We start from the raw sequence: 19,105 nt of genomic DNA, 5'->3' as shown, positions 1-19,105 counted from the left end.
GCGTTATGGAAACATTCACATTAGGAAATATTAAGTCTTTGTGTAAGTAGCTTGGCTCAGAAAAGTAGTGTCTAACATAATTAAACAGTTCCAAGTTCTGTACTGGCTTCTGCTTTCTCTTATCATCTTCTTTTTAAAGGGAGAAGTGAGAATATTTTAGTGCAATTATCTTGTGAATTCTATCATAACCTTAAATCCAGGAGTTGTCTTTGATTCTGACCTCTGACAAAAAGGGATTCATATTCACAGTTCCCACTCTTTCATAATACTAGGCTGACCTTCGGTAAAGATGAAAATAACTATCTTCAACATCTGCTATTGAATCAGTATAGCTGTTTCTCTTATAACACAAAGATTAGAAGGAGAGCCAGAGCAAGTGTTAGCCCTGTACTTCCATCATTTGGGAAGCATAGAGCAGACTGGTAACTTCCCCTGTAAAGATGGGAAATTTTGTATAAACTATTTTATTTCCACTTATTGGATAAAATACAAAAAACTTGTAGGAGTGAAAAATCAAATGGAAATATCTTTTAATAAGCCTTGACTCTAGAGTAATCATGACCTGACCGGCCTCCAGTTCAAGAGGGTCTGTTGTTAATGATGGACTTGATTTAGCAACTCATTTGATTCAGTAATAAAAGGCAGAAGAGTAATGACTCCATAAGCAAGCCAGGCTCCATTTCTAGTTTCTCCTGCACCTCTCTTTTGCAAATATAACATTGATTTTACTTCTGATAAAATGTGATCAGCTCCAAGGGAAGTAGTAAGGGCTAGTGTTTCTAGAGACACTCCCATAATACAGTGAGATGGATTTGAAAAGGATATTGCATGGCCAAAAAAAAGTCCTTTATTGGCTTGGTTGACCTATTCTATTCACTTTATGTTTGCAGGAAGGGGTTTACTTATGTTTAGGTAGTGCTATGAAGAATACATATTCCCATTTTACTAATATATTTTGGGGACAATGTGAATGAAAAGGTGTTCTTTACTTGCAAATTTTAAATTGATAAGTTGTTACTTGCCCATCCTCTCCTAATGAAATATAATTCATCAATATTTGACATTTCCATCCCACAGATAAGAAAATTCTGCATCTATTGGGGCCTGCTAACCACAACAATATTTTAAAACCTACCTGATTTCTCTTCATTTTAGTTCATTATCTCTTTAACCTCAATATTCCCACCGCTCCCCAAAAGCATCTTTCATTAGTTTTAAGGTTACCTCTACACAGCTGTCAGATAATTTAAGGAGAAGGGTAGCTTAACTTTCTTTAACTCAGTGTGCTGAAGTCAGCTTGCACCCATGTGAAACATCAGTCTGTCTCCTGTGTTCCTATGTACCACTGGAATGGTTCTTGTGGGAATACAACAGTTGTGAAAGGCAGTTATTTGCCCGAGTGATTTTTCTACTTGCCATCATCTGTCATACTTTTTGATTCTGTTCTCCTGGGAAATGTGCATATGGATATATCTAAAAAAGGTGAATTCCTTCACTGAAGTTGTAAATGGAAAAAAGTGATGTAATTAGTTTTCTCTTTAAAGTTCACCACGTCCATAAGTCTTTGAAAAAAATGTGTCTTAAATGTTTGGAGTTATACGTGAATGTTTTTACACTGCAGTAGTGTGTGCTGGACAGAAACCTAGGTAAAGAGATTCTAAAGGTGATATAGCATTTTTGGTGGTAAAACACAGCAAAATATTTGCTTTTCTAAGTCACTAGTACTTCTATTTAAGGACGAAAAAACTTTTAAAGAACACCTGAAGAATTTAAAGGAATAAAATAGAGCACATCTTTTCCCCCCTTCGGCATTAGACTTTGCTAATATATTTGATATCACGTTTAAGATTGGTTTTGGAAAAATGAAAGTTCTTGCAGTTTAGGCAAATAGATTTATTTAGTATTTAAAAGCTCAATCAGTGCTGTACAAGCTGGAAAGAAGTCATTTCCTTTCTGTTATAGATTTAGCTTCGTTATGGTTCTCACTGCCACAAAACTGCCATTTCTTATTCAGATAAAATATGACTTTTTTTCTCTCCCCAGCCATTAATCAAAAGCACTAGTAAGTTCATGATTAAGGAGTTTATGAAGAGCAGTAAATTTTATCAGGGAGAGAGAAGATTTATATTTCTCTTTGAAATAATAGTTTTTCCAGTTATAAAACAGCAGAGCAGTAGTTGCTTTTCCTTCAGATGAAATCCTGGAAAAGTTCTAAGTTATAACTTTCCTGTTTGTTTATAAATCTCTGTTTGGTCTTTAACAAAGACCTCATATTTTTAAGGACACCTGATTGATAGAGAAGGACTAGAAGCTGTGAGCTCCAGGGTAATCTCATTCTTCTACTTCTCTCTTGTGTGTGTATAAGAAGAACATGGAGGATGGCATCTACTCCAGCTACCCATATTTTTGCATCCTCAACACCTTTGTATTGTGAGAAACTGTCCGGTTTTCGGCTGTTTGAAGGGCCTGGAAAGGCCCGGAGTGGCCTTGGGGCAGCCCACGTATCAAAGGACGAGAAGAGGCTTCAGTTCTTCTTTCGGTCTTTATGTTTATTAATTGTTTATCTAAAAGATTTTCTTTCGGCCCGACAGAGGTCTGCTCAGCAGCCAGCCATGAGCACACTGTGTAGCCCTCCGGACAGTCACCTATCTTTATACCCATGGTTACATGTACAATATTTATCATTTTTCCCCAATCCTTTTTATTTTTATTGTCCGGTGCACTTTCAGTAACGACCAATCCCAAAGTGCCACCATCATCACAGAAGATGGAGGAGAAGATGGAGGAGAAGAAGAAGAAGAAGAAGGACAGTACACGCCCCAATTCCTCCATCTTACTTCTCTAAACCCCCCTGTACAGAAATCCTAAACCCTGTGTCTCACCCTCTAATTAACTAATCCCTTCACCATTCACCCCGGTGAAGTCCTCCTATCCTCATACAGGTGTTGTCTCCTGTGTAGGATCAAAGTCCAGCCACCAGACACTTCTGGCAACATTCCAGGACTCCCGAGCCCCCCAAGGGTGGTCTCTGTGGCTCGGCACCTCAGTCCTGAGGTGCTGAGATCCCACAAGAAACATGTTTCTTCACTAGATTAAAAAACTTCTCCCCTTTTCACTGCCAAATTGGTGTCAACCCAGAAAACCCATGAGTCATGTTATCAGCCACACAGTTACTAATTTTTACTTGCATAATGATCTGAATTTTCTTTCTTTCTTTCTTTCTTTCTTTCTTTCTCTTTCTTTCTTTCTTTCTTTCTTTCTTTCTTTCTTTCTTTCTTTCTTTCTTTCTTTCTTTCTTTCTTTCTTTCTTTCTTTCTTTCTTTCTTTCTTTCTTTCTTTCTTTCTTTCTTTCTTTCTTTCTTTCTTTCCTTCTTTCTTTCCTTCTTTCTTTCCTTCTTTCTTTCCTTTCTCATTTTCCATTTTGCAAAATGTCTCTTAAATCTTCTGATTTCCCTCTACAGCTTGTTTAAAATCAATAAACATTACATTCATCTTCGGATATTTCATATTGGTTCCTACCATGCCAGTGCCAGAGAATCCTGAGATTCAGGATCACTTTGTTCTGAGGCCACTAGACCTGCTCCTCCTGTCAGAGCTCCAATGTTGTGTCCTGCTGAAAAATCACATCAGGTGGTACAGCAGGTGTCCTTCACAACTTCCTCACTCTAATTTATTTTCTGTCAGAGACAAAGCAGCCTGTACAAGCTGATGGTTGCGCTTTTTTGGGATTTCAACTGGTGGTCTCTTAGCAAAAGCAGCAGCAATTTCTAAGTGGAGCTTCTTTTATCACTGGTACACAAAGCAAATCACAGTCAAAGCTCTTCAGCTAGGTTTTTGGATAAGAAGTTTATTGAGACCATGCCAGTGATGACAATGGTCTTGTGGACGGATGTGGTTTTTTCTGATAATTGAGAAAAACTGGTTTGTAGACCATGAGTTGAAAAGTCCTGCTATTTAATAATACACACATTGAGCAGTTTTGAAGGTAGTGCTACAGCCCCAGCAAGAGACTGAGTGCATCCTTTCCATGCCAGTAATTGAGAGTGCTCTATTCTTTGATTAAGAGCTAAGTTAGACCTCTGCAAAGAGGTTTCATTGCTTACCTCCCTTTTAGGTCAATAAATACTGAATGGCTATTACAGTATAAGGCACACAGAAATACCTTTCATGATTGTAATCCTGAATGCTTAGGGACCAGATCTGCTGAATTTACAACCAAATGCTACAGATTTAGAGCTTCCTGCTGCAGCCTCTACTCTCCTGCTGAGTACTACTTAAAACTCTTCTTGTATTAATTTATTCTAGTATGTAATGTTACATGAGAAGGCACCTCTTGTGTCTCAAGGTCTTGCTTCGTTATTAAAGTCGTCTGGAAATTAATCAAATTTCATCTTAGGCATTAGTAAAACATTACGTTTACATTCTCCCATGTCAGGGTTTTTCTAAAAAGCTGTGTAGCCTGTGTAGTTAAATTACAGATTTGTCCTACTATTTTTTACAAATAGCCAATCTCTGCTTTCAGCACTGCTCCTCTTCCAAGGTGTCCTCAAGCACAAGTGATGGGAAAGTTGTCAGATAATTGCACCACTGTCAGCTGGACAAGAATGTACTTTTTTCATATACTCTCAGCTGTTTGTATTTTGATAGGCAAAAAGAGGTAAAAACATCCCAAACATTTTCTGTGTGCAAATATGATCCTGGACTCACTGGAGAAACAGCCTGTTTGTTAAGATAATGTAATGTCTTTACAGTTGCTTTTAACACAGACTGAAAATTACATTTTGTGGTTTCTGTATGGAAAAAAGTATTTCATACAGAATATGTAATGTTTCTTAAGTTTTTTTTTAATAGGAGAAAGCAGGTTTTGCTGTACTGCTATGTAACAAAAAAACATGAGATAAATACGTCCTACAAGACGAGCTACACAGGGGAGTTTATGCATCCCCATTAAATTCAGCAGCCTAATTGCATGCAAAGCTAAAAATGGCTTTGAGATGCTTACTGCCTGCAGAATATGACAGGAAACTGTTTTTTCTTAATAGAAAATACAATAACCTCAGCCACCTACTATGCTTTAGCCTTTTGTAAATATCAAGCTCCAAATAATCTGTCACTTTCTTGCCAACTGTTTTCATTTTATTAATTGTTTCTTAATCTGATTTTATATTCTATTTGCTCTATTTGTATTTATTTTCTCTTTTTCACACACCTGTCCAATGAGTTTAAAAATGAAGACATGCAAAATAATTTTATTTGAAAATAAACACTATTAAGAAATCCTCTGTATGGTCATCTAAATGTAACATGCTTGTTCTCGCGTCTTTGCTTAGACTTAAAGTGCAGAGACTCTGAGATTCTGAGATTCTGAGATTCATCCCAACTATCTGAAGGGGGAGCAGTAGGCCTCCTGAAGGGAGATTAGTCTTGTTTGTGCTTTTCTTCTCACAGCATTATGAAAGGCATCAGGACAAATGAATTCTTGAGTTGGACAATGCAGATGAGTGTCTGACATGGTCTCTTAGAGGTCTTGTAGCAAAGCCACAAGGATTTAAATATAGAGATTTCTTCTCTAACAGATGGGCAATTTTGCTCAGTGATGCATATTAACTCTATAATGTCATAGCACAGAAGGCATGATACTGCAGTAGCACTCAAGGATGACAGTGTCCTTCTCTATTTCTGTCTCATCTTGGAAGATGCACAGCTTTTCTGTGTTCTGGACTGAGTCACCAAATCCTGCTCTTAGCACAATTTGCATTGTAGAGTTCTCCTGCATCATCTTTTTATTTCTTTTCCTCTCTGTGAAATGGAGACCCACAGCTGCTCTTCAACATTTTGCTATTTTTCCAAAGATAATTCAAAGAATAGCTTGGAGGGGCATTGGGGTGAGGTGTCTGTGTTTTTCCTGTACTTTCATTTGTTAAAAGATGGACTATTAATCACAGCATTATAAAATGGCCTGGGTTGGAAGGGAAGGTAATGATCACATAATTCCAATCCCCTGCCAGGGGGACAGGAACATCTTCTACTAGGCCTGCTTGCTCTAAGTCCCCTCCAGCTTGGTCTTAAACACTTCCAGGAACGGGGCACCCACAGCATCTCTGGTCAACTTGTTCCAATGTTCCATCCCTCTGACCTCTTCATGGCTCTCATCTGGACTTGTTGCAGTCAATTCCCATCCTGCTGGTCACATTTCTTTTGGTGCAGGGTACAGCTGGCTTTCTGGGCTCAAGCATGTGATGCCAAGGCATGTCAAGCTTCTGTTCAGACAATATCTCCCAATCCTTTTGCCAAGGTCTGATCTCAATCCATTCTTCATCCAGCCTGTATTTGTGATTGGGATTGCCCCAATCCAGGTGCAAGCCCTTGCATTTGGTCTTGTTGAACTTCATTGGATTCTCACAGGCCCGCATTTCAAAGTCCTGTCAAAGTCCTCTGGATGCATCCCTTCCTTCCAGAGTTTTGATCTCACATCTCTCAACTTGGTGTTTTTGGCAAACTTGCTGAGGGTGCATTCAATCCCACTGACGGTGTTCCTGACATAGATGTTGTAGGTCCCTTGAGGAATGCCACTCTTGGGACAAAAGTGTTAAAAGTGGAAGAATAGTGAAGAGGACGCTAGATTTGCTTGAATGGCCTTGCAGTTGGGAATGCCAAAGCATGGAAAATAAGGGTGAGGGAAAGCCCATATTTTATGCCTATTGCTGTTTCTCCTCTGTTTTGAGAAGTGGAATTTCATAGAGATAATGTAGATGTTCTGAGAGACTTGGAGGCACTCTCGTGGACATGCTTGAGCTCTCTATTCTGGGAGGAAGAAGGAGGAAGAAGATCACAGCTCAGAGATCATAAAGAGCACAGGGGAGGTCACAGCATGTTGGCAAATTGCGAGCACATGGGCCCTTGATAAAGTGGTGCAAAGAGCAGCCCCTCCTTTTGCTAGGGTGGACTAAGCCTGGTGGCTCCTGCATTCCCCTTGTGTGTCTCTGCCTGGGTGCTTCTTAAGGATCCTCTGGTTAACGAGGAAAGGAAATAAATGTACTGTTTACATTTCAGGTGTGGTTTTGTGGTTTTTGTGGCTTTCTGCTTGTCAACTCACACAGCCATTCATCACCAGCTTGGACATTAAGCTGTTGAGGACAACTCTTGGAAAGTGACCATCCAGTCAGTTCCTTATCCACCAGTTGGTCAATCCATCAAATGCAAATTCAAGTTTTTCCAGTTTAGACAAAAGAAAATTTTACACTGTAGAACATTCTTTACAAAGTCCAGGTGGATGACATCCATTGCTTTTCCCTTATCCATCAAATCTACAGTCCCATCATAAAATGCCACTAAATTTTTCAGGAACAATTTTCCCTTAGAGATGCTGTCACCAGTCACCTCCTTATTTCCCATCTGCCTCAGCATAGTTTCCAGGACAGTCTGCTCCATAAACTTCGTGGACATGGAGGTCAGACTGACCAGCCTATAGTTCCCTGGGTCTTCCTTTCCTAATGTAGACAGAAAAAATCCAAAAATGGCTGCTAACTTTGGATGTTAGATTGATCTAAAGAATTATTATACTCTGGATACCAGGCATGTTTACTTGGTATATGCAATACAAATGGGTGGAAATGCTGGATTGTGATTGTGGTGGTTTGACCAGGAAGGAGTGGGAATTCTGGGAAGCTGTGGTCAAACCAATGAAGGTTTTGGGTTTGAGACTGGCACCTGGTGTAGCCAGTGGGGTTTGGACACACCTCCGAGAATACACAGGGGTTAAAAAGCAGGGCACTGGCCTTGGCACTCTCTCTTGGGACGTCGCTTCGAAGAGGTCAGATCACCCTCCCCTGTCCAGCCTTGCTGCTGGGCGGGGGAGGGGCAGCCATGCGGTAGGCCCGGGGCCTGGACAGAGATGGGGGTTGAGGGGGCTTCAAGGATGGAAGGGTGGAGGAGCCCCAAGAGACATCGGGCAGTCATTCCCCCCCGGAGGGAGAGAGAGAGGAGAGCCGGCGTCTGAATGTGATAGCAGCCAGCCCGGGAGGAGAAAGGGGAGGGAAGAGTGCAGCCTGGCCGGCGGAGCAGCAGCACCTGTGGGAGTACCAGCATTCTGAGATAGACAGAGACTGAAAACTTTTAACCCTTTCTTTCATGATTGGGGCCTTGCAAAAATGCTAATCCTCCTCGAAGCTGAATAAGAAGGGAGATAAGAGATGAGATGAGACAAGGACCTGGCCCGAAGAACGTGGAGATGATTGAATGGGGAGAGATGATTTGGAGTGGCCCTTTGGCTGGACTTTTCTTGTGGCCATGGACTCAGTTGTTCCTGTGACACAGACTGCACTTAGGGGGACGCAGTGGCTCAAAACCAGGAGGGTTCTTCGTGAGGACCCCCCGGCCCCAGGGGGTTGGAAAAATATGGGGGGGACAGATGTCCCAAAGCAGAGACTGTGCCTTTTTGGAGTGAGACAAGGCATCCTTGAAAGACAACCCTAAGAGCAGCTCTGGCCATGCGTCAGTGGTGAGAGCACTGGGCATGGAAGGAAGATGTCACAAGCGGCAAAAGGACTTTTTCCGGGCGGTGCCGAAGTGACAGGGAAGCACACGAGGTTTCAGTGTGTTTCCAGGGGAAGCCTATGGAACAAGAAGGACTCCTTTCCTCTTCATGAACTGCAGTTTGAGTATACTAAAATGTGGGGCCAAGGCTGGGCAGTTGATGATTTGGGAGAATGTATCGGATTGGGAAAGTCAGGTAGTGGGGAGGGGGAAAAGTGGTTTTTGTAAGGTTTTCAATTTTTTTTTTCTTTTCCTTATAGTCTTTCCCTATTTTCCTGTAGTTTAGGTAATAAAGTGTTCTTTATGTTTAAGTTGGAGCCTGTTTTGCTTATTCCTGGTCACATCTCACAGCAGACACCAGGGTGAGGGCATTTTCATGGGGGGCACTGGCTCTGTGCCAGGCTCAAACCATGACAGTGATCTATCAGAAAAGTGGTTAAAATTAAATTTTAGTGCTTCAAGGAGGTGTGTCTATTCCATGTTATCATGGCAAGTCTGTGGGTTAGGATCGGGATCCCATTACATGATCGAGTTTGCTGGTCTTGCATTGTGGACATATGGAAGGGTTAAGACTATTTCTGGGACATTCTCTCTCCTTGCTCCTATTAGGAGCTGACATACATCCTTTTGCTTTCTCAGGTGCAGAAGTCAGGACAGCTTGGTGTGGAAGGGTAACCCACAGTGCTATGCCATCTTAGATGGCTGCCTCTTTTGCTTATGTGGCTCTCAATTGGCTGCCTGCCTTAGACTCCCAAAATATGATTGTCTCTGACATGAGTTAAAAACATCCCCATAATGCAGGTTGTGAATGTTATGTAACTTATCTTCTTATTTGACCAGCTACTCAAAAACCACCATATCTCTTAACAGACCCACACCTCCTAACACCAATGTGCCAAATATGTGCTGGAAACTGAAAATTACCTGAAATCCTTGTGATCAGAAAGTGCAGAGCTCAGTTTATGATCCAACATATATAAAGGACATTATGCTTTAACAGGATGTACAAATATTTATTAGGCTTCTGAATAGACAAATTGGACATGGTGTCTGCTAAAAAGAGTTAATGGTATAAAAAGTAGTCAAAGGGGCAGGGTATTTTTATAAATTCAAGAAATATGCACATGTGAAAAAATTAATGAAGTGTTCTCCCTTAAATTTAACAGAGACTTAGCTGAAGAGAATATGTTATGTTCCATGCCTGAGTTGATCACAGTATGAATGATTAAAAGGGGAATGGAAGTAGCAATTAAATAAGCTATTGGAAATGAGATTGCAAAGAATGGAAGAGCCAAGAGGCTATTTGGATGTTCAGTATAAAAAACAATCCAAGACAAGAGAGCAATTTTCACAGAATTTTGAAGGCAAAAATAATGAGACATTTATATATTGTGAAGAGACAATTTTCTATAGAGAAGTTCCATAGCCAACATTGCTGCACTTTAGGACAAAGGTAAATGTGACTCGATGTCAGAGTCATGATAGATCCAGATGCTATGAAGTCTGCTGGTGAGAAAAAGAGGAATAACTTTCTTGATCTTCTCACTTGCTTACAATGGCATCTTAATCCTGGAATACATCTTAAATTTAAAAACCATCCCTCCATTTCTGCTGTGGTTTAGACCCAGGGTGAGTGGGCTCTCACACTTTTTTGGAGTTTGTTTAATTGCTCAGTAAGAATCTTCCTTGGAATAAAAACAAATTAAAGGTATAGAACACTTTATTTGTCTGTGGATTAAGTTTCATTCTATGAAGCCATAAACTCAGGAGTTGTGGCTCTTCTCTGTTCTATATAATTTTTCTCTTGGTATTTTTACTGTCTAGAAGTATAACTGTGTGTATATATTTTTAATGCTTTCCAATAATCCCTTAGGATTTGTGAATCAAGGACTACTGTATCTGTGATGAGAATTTGTGTTTGGATAGGAACATAAGCCTTGCAATCCCTTGGGATAAGAATTTTTATAGCATTTCTTCATGAACTTTTTTATTCAAGAGAAAAACTTTTAAATTACTTGAAAGATATTTTGAGAAGAAAATCATTAAACAAGATACATAGTTTTCTAGAGAAACTGACAATAAAGAGAGGGAAAAATTGTTTTTTTGAAAGCAAGATAGTGGAGCAGTTACTGAGCTATAAACAGAAGTAGGCTCAAATATATTAGGGTCTTAAGCAATGTCAAAAATAATTTAATGTTCAACTATGCAACCAATCACTCAAATGACACCTATTGTGAAGGAAAAAATGTTCTTCAAATCCGTGAAAAGTGAAATATTTCAAAACACAAATCTCAGTGGATTTGTGTTTCTGCAACATTTCTTGCACATTTTCACCATTTACTGGTTTAGAACATTTTCAATACTCTTCAGTTTAAAAAAGGTTCACAAGAGGTTAATAGGAGTTCTTAGTAAAAGGACCCATTTAGGAATGGATGAGTTCTTATCCATTGTCCTGAGACTGAAGAGTCGTTTGAATGAAGAGCCACATCATTAAGTCTGTCCTTGTCAAGTCCATTCTATTTATTGTTAAGGCCACTGTCAGATACATAAGCTTTCACATGGCATTGTATTGCACATGCCATATATATTGAGTACTTTATTTTTCAGTGGTTTTTATCTGCCAACAAAGCAAATTGTTGGAATGCTACTCATTGAGTGCTGAATTTCTTTCCTATTTGATTGAATTTGGATGGTTGTATGTCTCAATTCAACTTCAAAATAGACTTTTTGGCTATTTTTTTCAATAAGAAACAATGAAAAAATATTAATTTGAACAAATATTTTGGAGAACTCTTCCTTATAACTATGCTACAAATTTGAAGAGACAAATCCTCCATCTTGGTCATCCTCCATCTTGGTTGCCTCTCAATGGGCTTGTAGACTTCCTAGTTTATGGGTAGCACAAACCTGTTGGAACTTGCAATCACAAAAAATCAGAATTAGGCTGTAATAAAACAGTGCAGGAGGGAAAAAAGGCTCTGAAGAAAAAAACCTGTGCCTTTTAGAAGAATTTTACCTGTGCCTTGCTTCTGATATAAGAATACCTGCCTTGCAAGTATTGGTGAGGAAGAATTCCTGAATCCATAGGATGGCTGAGCTAGATTGGAAGAGGCACCACAGCTGAGGACAGATGGCAAGAAGCTGTGCCTGATCTGATGAGCCCTACTGGTGCTGTCCTGCAGTCCCAGGGCTGGGGAGAGCAGGGGGAGCTGCTGGGAGCCCCTGTGCAGCTCTGCACGGTTCTACATGTGCTGCAGGGCAGGAGGTGGCACGAAGGACACCTGAGAATTGTGAGTGCTTTAAAACTCCTGCCATGTGGCTGCTGCTCACATCAGCTTCAATAACAGGAATTTTAACACAGGGAGGGTGAAAGCTTCAGCTTTAGCTGGCTTTTAGATGGGCAAAATACCTCTGGAGCAGATATTTAAGGAACTCAGAACTTCTAGGACAGCAGCATGAGCAGTTTAAAATTATGGTGAAAGCATAGCAAGAATGAATCTTGTTGGGACTTCAAGAAAGAAAATTGGATTAGTGTTAGTGTGGAATTTTCCACAGGAAAGGCTTTTTACATGAGAATATGTTGCTTCAACAAAATGGAACTTTTTCTGGAATAACACATGGAGAATCTGACAGGAAATATTATTTAATCAAGGGATGATTTTTTAAATAAAAAAAAAATAGTAGGAGAGAGACCTGAATGTCAAAGAGGCTATGTCAAGATCAATTTAATATTTTCTTTCAAGTGGGTTAATCTCCCTGAGTTATGATATGGAATTTTAAGAAAAGTATCTTCAACCATAGAACTTGAATTTATTAAGAGATGATGGAAGTAGGAAATACGTGCCAGGTGACCATTAGAACTGCTCATGGATAAGGTGGATAATACTTTATGTAAGAATAGTTTTTTAGTGCTCCTCTCTCCACAGGTATAACAATTCTTGATGTGTTCTATTCTATTTTCTAATACTGAAAAAAATTGTTATGGTTTTCTTTCTGAAGGTATTGCACACTGTGAAATTAAGTAATAATAGTCCTACATACAATCTTTTCTAGCTAACTGCTGTAGTCCTTTCATTGTAGTAGTCCTCACTACTTTCTTGGAAAGTTGTTATTTATTCTGCTTATAAATAATTTTGTGTTTGCCAATGTAAGCATAAAAGAGTCCAAGTCTGAGCTAAGAAATAAAAATGAATTGTATATCTCTACCTTTCAGGATATGTCCAAAGACAGTAAATTAGCTAATTGCTAAAAGCTTCTTTCAGAGCTCTGCTGCCTCCAAACTTACAATAAAACCCCAAGGCAATCTCAGGTCAAATAAATAATACTGCAAACATAGCATTTCCATTGTTCTGCTTTAATTTAAGGCTTAGGTTATATGGACCATTGCATTAAGCTGTTAGAACATCATGAAAAGTTTTCCTGGAATCAGAAGAAGTACTTTAAGGGGAGGAAAAACAATGTTTTATTGGGATTTACAGGATATACTCATTCAGAATTTCTGTAATTTTGCAGTTTTTCAGCTCTCCAATACAAATGAGACAAAGTGTAACAGAACAGCATTGATTGCAATAATAAAGGGATAATGCTTTTAGCCTAACTTTTTAAATAATATCAGGCTTACACAGACATGTTGCCTGTCTTTAGTTCACCACTGTAATTTTTTTGTGTTGACAAATTTGTGTGGACAAATCTGAAAAAATCTTAAAGGTACAAACCTCTAAGGATATTAGAGAGAGGTTTGAATTTGTGTTCCTGCTGATGGTGCAGGTAGATGTTAACTGTGAGCTGATCAAATGGAAATCAGCCAGCCAAGAAATCTATGAACAGTTATTTTTATGCCCATAGCTCTGAATCAACCAATTGCATGGTGGATTGTGCTTCACCAAAGTGGTTGGGAAGGAGGCAGACTGGTCTGGAATCCAGAGGATGAAAGCAAAATATGATGTTGTCGTTCCTTGGGAGAGATGATATATTGCACACTGTGATCACCAAGGTTTGCTCTTCTCCTTAGAAAATAATTTGGGATGCAAATGATAGCTACACTCTTCTTTAATACCTCCCTCATCCCCCCCCCCCCCCCCAAAATAAATTCTATCCAGACTTTATCTTTAGGACTTTCATTTCATGTCTAATATAATTTTGTAGTAATTTGGTCTTTGAAGCAAGTGCTGTGTCATCAGTGCTCAGAACCATACTGATTCTACTTACAAACTTGCATCAACATGTTGGAAAGAGAAAAGAAAGCCCTGAAAAACTAATAAATACATCTAATATAAGGTACATCCCAGTACTAGAGTTCATGTTTCATCAATTCATTTTGAGTGATCCTCGCCAGTTGTTTTTCAGTTCTGCCTTGATGAACTTCTGGAATACTGTTATAATTCTGGAGAATTTCTGCTGAGTGTTCAAAATGCTTTGTGTTTGAGACCTCAAGCCTGAAAAATACAGATTTTTTTTCAGTGCTAACTTCATTTCCCTTGAAATAAAGTAAAAAAGGAGAAAACTGCAGGAACTTAGTAACATTGAAGTATAGGGTGGAGAAATCAGCATATACAACTCAAATGGTTATGATGGGTAAAACTCTTGACTTTGCTTCTTCCGTGCTAGAAGATTTTTTTTATTTTAAAAGAGATTGAATCAAATAGTTAAAGATTTAAACAGACTCACTTCAACTTTCTTATGATTTTCTGTGGATTAAATCATATTTAGAGCCTGACACTTCTTCTCAGATTAAATTTAAATGCAGACCATCTTCTTTGAAGATAGTGGAATAGTTCCAGTGCAAAATTGGCTCCATTGTGAGGGTAATCAGGCCATTTAGCGGCAATACAAGAAAGATGACAGAAGTTTTACCCATGGGAAGTATATATATTTACTTTAGTCTCTGCAGGATATCTCTCTATGCACTTCAAAGAACGCAGTCAATAGAATAAATACCTTGGTCACATTCTGAAAATGACACTTACAAAAGGCAGTTATTAATGGTTTGAGTTTCTAGTGTTCAGAGCATTTAAAGGTGAGATGTGCAGCCCTGTGTACTGAGATTCAAAGGATGGCAAATAGACATAAAAAGTTTTCTCATTTATTTTAGTGAATAAATATAAGATCAGGAAAAAAATAGTCCTGCTAAGACTGAAGACAACTTTCCCTTGGTCTCTCCAGTAAGTCTCTTTGAATGATGATTATCACCATTTTTTAATGTGAGAAGAGTAGTAGTCTTGCATTTAAATTGTTTGCCTCATCATTCAGAGTTTCAGATGGGTTTTTCAGTGTTCCTTGTGTTATGTGAATTGGGTAATTGCTCTTCTTCTCATCTGAAAAAATCTGTATATTTCTGGTTTGTCACTGTAAAAAATTCAGTTATCACTAGAAAAGTATTTAATGTTCTATTTGCTGTCAGGTTTTTTCCTCTGCCTAAGCTCTGCATGGTACAGAAATAGGTTTGGGTGCATAGAAACAGTAGTAAAAATTTCACCCTTACAACTGAATTATCTTGTTCCTACCCCAGTAACACATCGTCCAGCTGCAGAAAACCAAATAAGCTGGAGTCTGTCCACAGCAATATAGCAATACTCAGAATATCTATGGTGGAATTAGGCTAGATAGGTTCCTGAAAGCAGTAAAATTTAGCAGGTCTTGCAGCAGGAAAGGGGAATGCAGAGACAACTGCAATCTTCTGCCTTGGATGTTCCTTTGGATGTGCACCCATCAGGGACATTTGTTCACTTGATGTCAAAAAGCTCCATCTCATCTGGTTTCTACTATGTCCTTGTCCTGGGCAGCAGTACAGTAATTGCCTAGTCAGAGCTCTACTCTTTGTTACACCTGTGTTTGTGTGTAAATGCCAAGAAGTTATGATGTTTAGCAGTAGTGAGAAAATGTTTACAAAGATATTCTTAAAGTATCATTTTTAGGGAACTAATGTGAAATTGTGAAATGCAAATTTCAAACAAATATGATTCAGTGAACCAGAAACAAATTAGCTGCCTCTTTAAAATGTCATTAACACATTCAGAGATGCCTTATTTATTAACATCTTCAGACAGAAAATAGTACTAGGCTGAAACAAAAGCTGACTTTGAATTACACTGTCCAAATACATGCATGAAATATCGCTTGATTTTATAAATTCTAGCGGACTTAATGTGTTCATATTTTACACTGAGAAGCAGGGAGAATACAGATTTTCCTCAGTCTTTCAGAGGGGCAGCCTGCCCTGGAGAGGGATGACCTTTATGTACACATTACTTTGGAAATCTGTTGAAACAAATGGATGCTCCTTACACGGGGGTGCAATGCCACAGTGTAACCATGTCACTTTTCCCCTCTTCCTAAAGCTTCATCGATGTGCAGGTGCTGCAACAACTGTCTCCATCTAAACTGATGCTGTTTCTGATCATCAGACAACATGTCCGGGAAATGCTTCTGTGCTGGTTATGCACATATTTTTGTTCTCCTTCTCTGCCTGGTGTATATTTGTTGGGAGGAATTCTGATCTTTTTGTGTCATTACAATCTAAATTTTTTGCTCTTTTTTATATCTCAGTGGAGTGAAGGACTTCAAAAAGATGTAAAAGAGTGACATAAAAACTTCAGCTTATAAATTCTGTGCATCTTTCCAGAGTCATTTTAAGTCTGAGTGAGGTTTGAGGCATATCTGTATAAAATAATGGCAACACATAACCCAAGTAATGCCATAGAAAATGTTGTAAACTCTGACTTAGAAGTACACAGACTCCTGTGCTTGACTATTTCTTGGAGTTTCTATAAGAGTTCACTTGAGGTATTGATCTCAGTAGGATAGTAGCAAGCATGGAAACAATGAAATTCTGTGCTATTTATTTTTCTAAAATGTAGGTACCAAAGCAAAACTTATTCTGATTTCTACTTCATGCTCTATTTTCCTTCTTCGAAGACTCAGAGAAAAACCATGGAAAAAAAATGAAGTGTAGGGATGGAGGCAAATGCAGGACAGAAAAGCAAAGCTATTAAATTAGTTTTGAGATGAAAAAACCTATTTCGTCATGGAGAGAGATTAACAGCAATTTCAAGTCTCTTGAATTTGGATTACTTTGCTCTTGCATATGCCTTAAATCAAGTAGAACAGTTAGTAAACAACTTCAAGCCTTTCTTTATGAGCATCAGAAGTTGTAAATTTGCATCAACGAATAAATGCAACTATTTGAAACAGAAACTAGGGTCTGCTTTTGCTGAAGCCATGTGCAGAACCCCAAACTGACTCTAAAGTTCAGGGTGAGCGACCTGCTCTATCCAGTAAGAGTTGTCCAGCACATCCATGTAGTCAAAACACAGCTGTTTCAGATAGAGTAGCATGTTCAAAAGCTGGAATTATAGAATAGCTATGGAGCTTCTATAGGTTGTCTCACTCAGTCCCTGCTCAAATACAGGATAGCCTAAGGCATTTGCTCATGTCCTTGTCCAGTCAAGTTTTGAATGCCTTCAAAGAGGAACATTAATCAGCTAGGTAAGCTGATCACCTACACTGTGATTTTTTCCCAATACCTGTGTCTATCACCCACCACCTTATTGCTGTGCACCACCAAGGACTGCCACACTCTCTTGTCCTGCTGCCTTGTTGGGCAGCATCTCCAGCTAGGACACCATTTGCCTTCTCCTGAAAACTGAATAAACCTGGCTCTCAGCTTCACTCTGCATGCCATGGACTTCTGCCCACTGCCCATCTGTCTGGCCTCTGCTGAGCTCATTTCACTGTCACTTCTCTGTATCCCTCCTAAAGTTTCTGTTATGCCCAAAGTGCAAGGGATGTTGCTTTCTTTTTTTCTGGGTATGCTTCCAACTTCCTCTTACTTAAGGTAAGGAGCAGGAGAGAAATTTATGGAGTAGGTTACATATAGTGTCTCTTCCTGCCTGTTTTTACTGCATAGTGAAAGAATTTTGCAGAAACAGAAATTTTACATCTACAACAGAGGTATTTTTTATAATTTCAAACCATAATGTTTTAAAGCTGAATTGCAGTGATTTGTGTGAATGAATGAGGGCAAATGAGGTTGCTAGGAAGCCAAATGTTGTTTATCCAGGGAGTTCAGAGGGAGGAACGAATTTAGATCCAGCTGTGTAAAAGTATGAAATACTTATCCAAGAAAATTACATAATCATAATTCTGCCCTACATCATTTGCAAAGAAAGATCAAATATACTCGTTAAACTGCTTAATTTAACCAGAGTTCAAAACAACTAAAATGTTACAGCTAGGGGTATAAGGTTTTGTGTGGTGTCAGAACACAAAAAAGGTCAAGTTCCACTGTAAGTAAAACTTCCTTGTAGTAGAAAAAATTATCCCAAATCTTCACACACGGATTTTGTACAATTTTTTAGTGACTTATAGCTAGAGGTACATGTGTCCATATTGTGAATACTGAACTTTGCCTCCTGTGACAATCTCAAAGCCTAGAGCTACATGGCAAAGGCCATCAGGAATCTCTTTATACTGTTTTGCTAAATAGGTTAGTCGTCTTAACCCACCAAAACATCAGAAGTAAACTTTACGTTCCTCTTCACTACCTTACAACATGCAAAATTCTTCAAAAATCTTCTCTTTCACAAAGTGGTGTATTTTATCAAGGAAAACTTAAATAGTGCTTTAAACCCATTTTCTGCAAATTTGGCTTATAGATGGTTGTTTTATCACATCTCACATCATCAATATAGACTAGCAACCTTCATTTTAATATATATGTTTTGTGGGATGCATGAGACATTTTAAGTGATGGAAATTTATATTGAACTGATTAGGTGTTTCCCCCTTTTTCCCTATATAATTTGCAAAAGGTCAGTGTGTGTATTAACAAAATCCTCCTGGAAATTCAGAAAGGTAAAAAGCAAAGCCTGCATGCAGGCAGGTGAGCAATCAAATACAAAATACAAATTAAACACAGGACCCTTCTTGATTTATGAGATCTCTTATTATTGCATTTGTAGATGCATTATTTTCTTTTCTCCCCTCTGGCAGTCTTGTGTCTCCTCAAATTATTAACATTAGAGGAGATATGAAAATTATAATCCAAGAGTAATTAAAACCAAGTTGTAAAATACGGAACTACTGAAACAAGATATTTCAGAGTATATTATGGGACGGAACAGTTAAAAATTAATATTTTTAAATCACCTTGATAATACAGGTAAGTAGATATCTTTAAATGTTTCAGAAGTTCTGGATATAAAAAGATGTTTAGGTACTGTGATGCACATGCCTTCACAGGATCTATGCTGAGACTCACAAGCACATGCCAAGGGCCAGGTGCCTAAATAGGCCAACAGCTTGTGTCACACTCTAGGACCTTGCTGAAATTCTACCTTACTTGAATTTCATTACAGAGGAAATGTATTTGGGCAAGACTGTCTGGATCATGCCTGGGTCCTTTAATCCAAACTAAAGTGATATTATTCTTGGCACGTAAGAGAGTCATTGAAACTCAGCAAAACAGTCATTTTAAGGTCTGTGCCCTCCTTGGTACTGTGTGTTCTAGGCACATCTACTGTGTTATGGAAGAGTACCAGGACAGACAGGGTAGGCAGAAATGGTAGTTTTC

Source organism: Zonotrichia leucophrys, chromosome 2 (genome assembly GCF_028769735.1).
Source record: "Zonotrichia leucophrys gambelii isolate GWCS_2022_RI chromosome 2, RI_Zleu_2.0, whole genome shotgun sequence".
Classification (NCBI taxonomy): domain Eukaryota; kingdom Metazoa; phylum Chordata; class Aves; order Passeriformes; family Passerellidae; genus Zonotrichia; species Zonotrichia leucophrys.
This window is presented reverse-complemented; position numbering follows the sequence as displayed.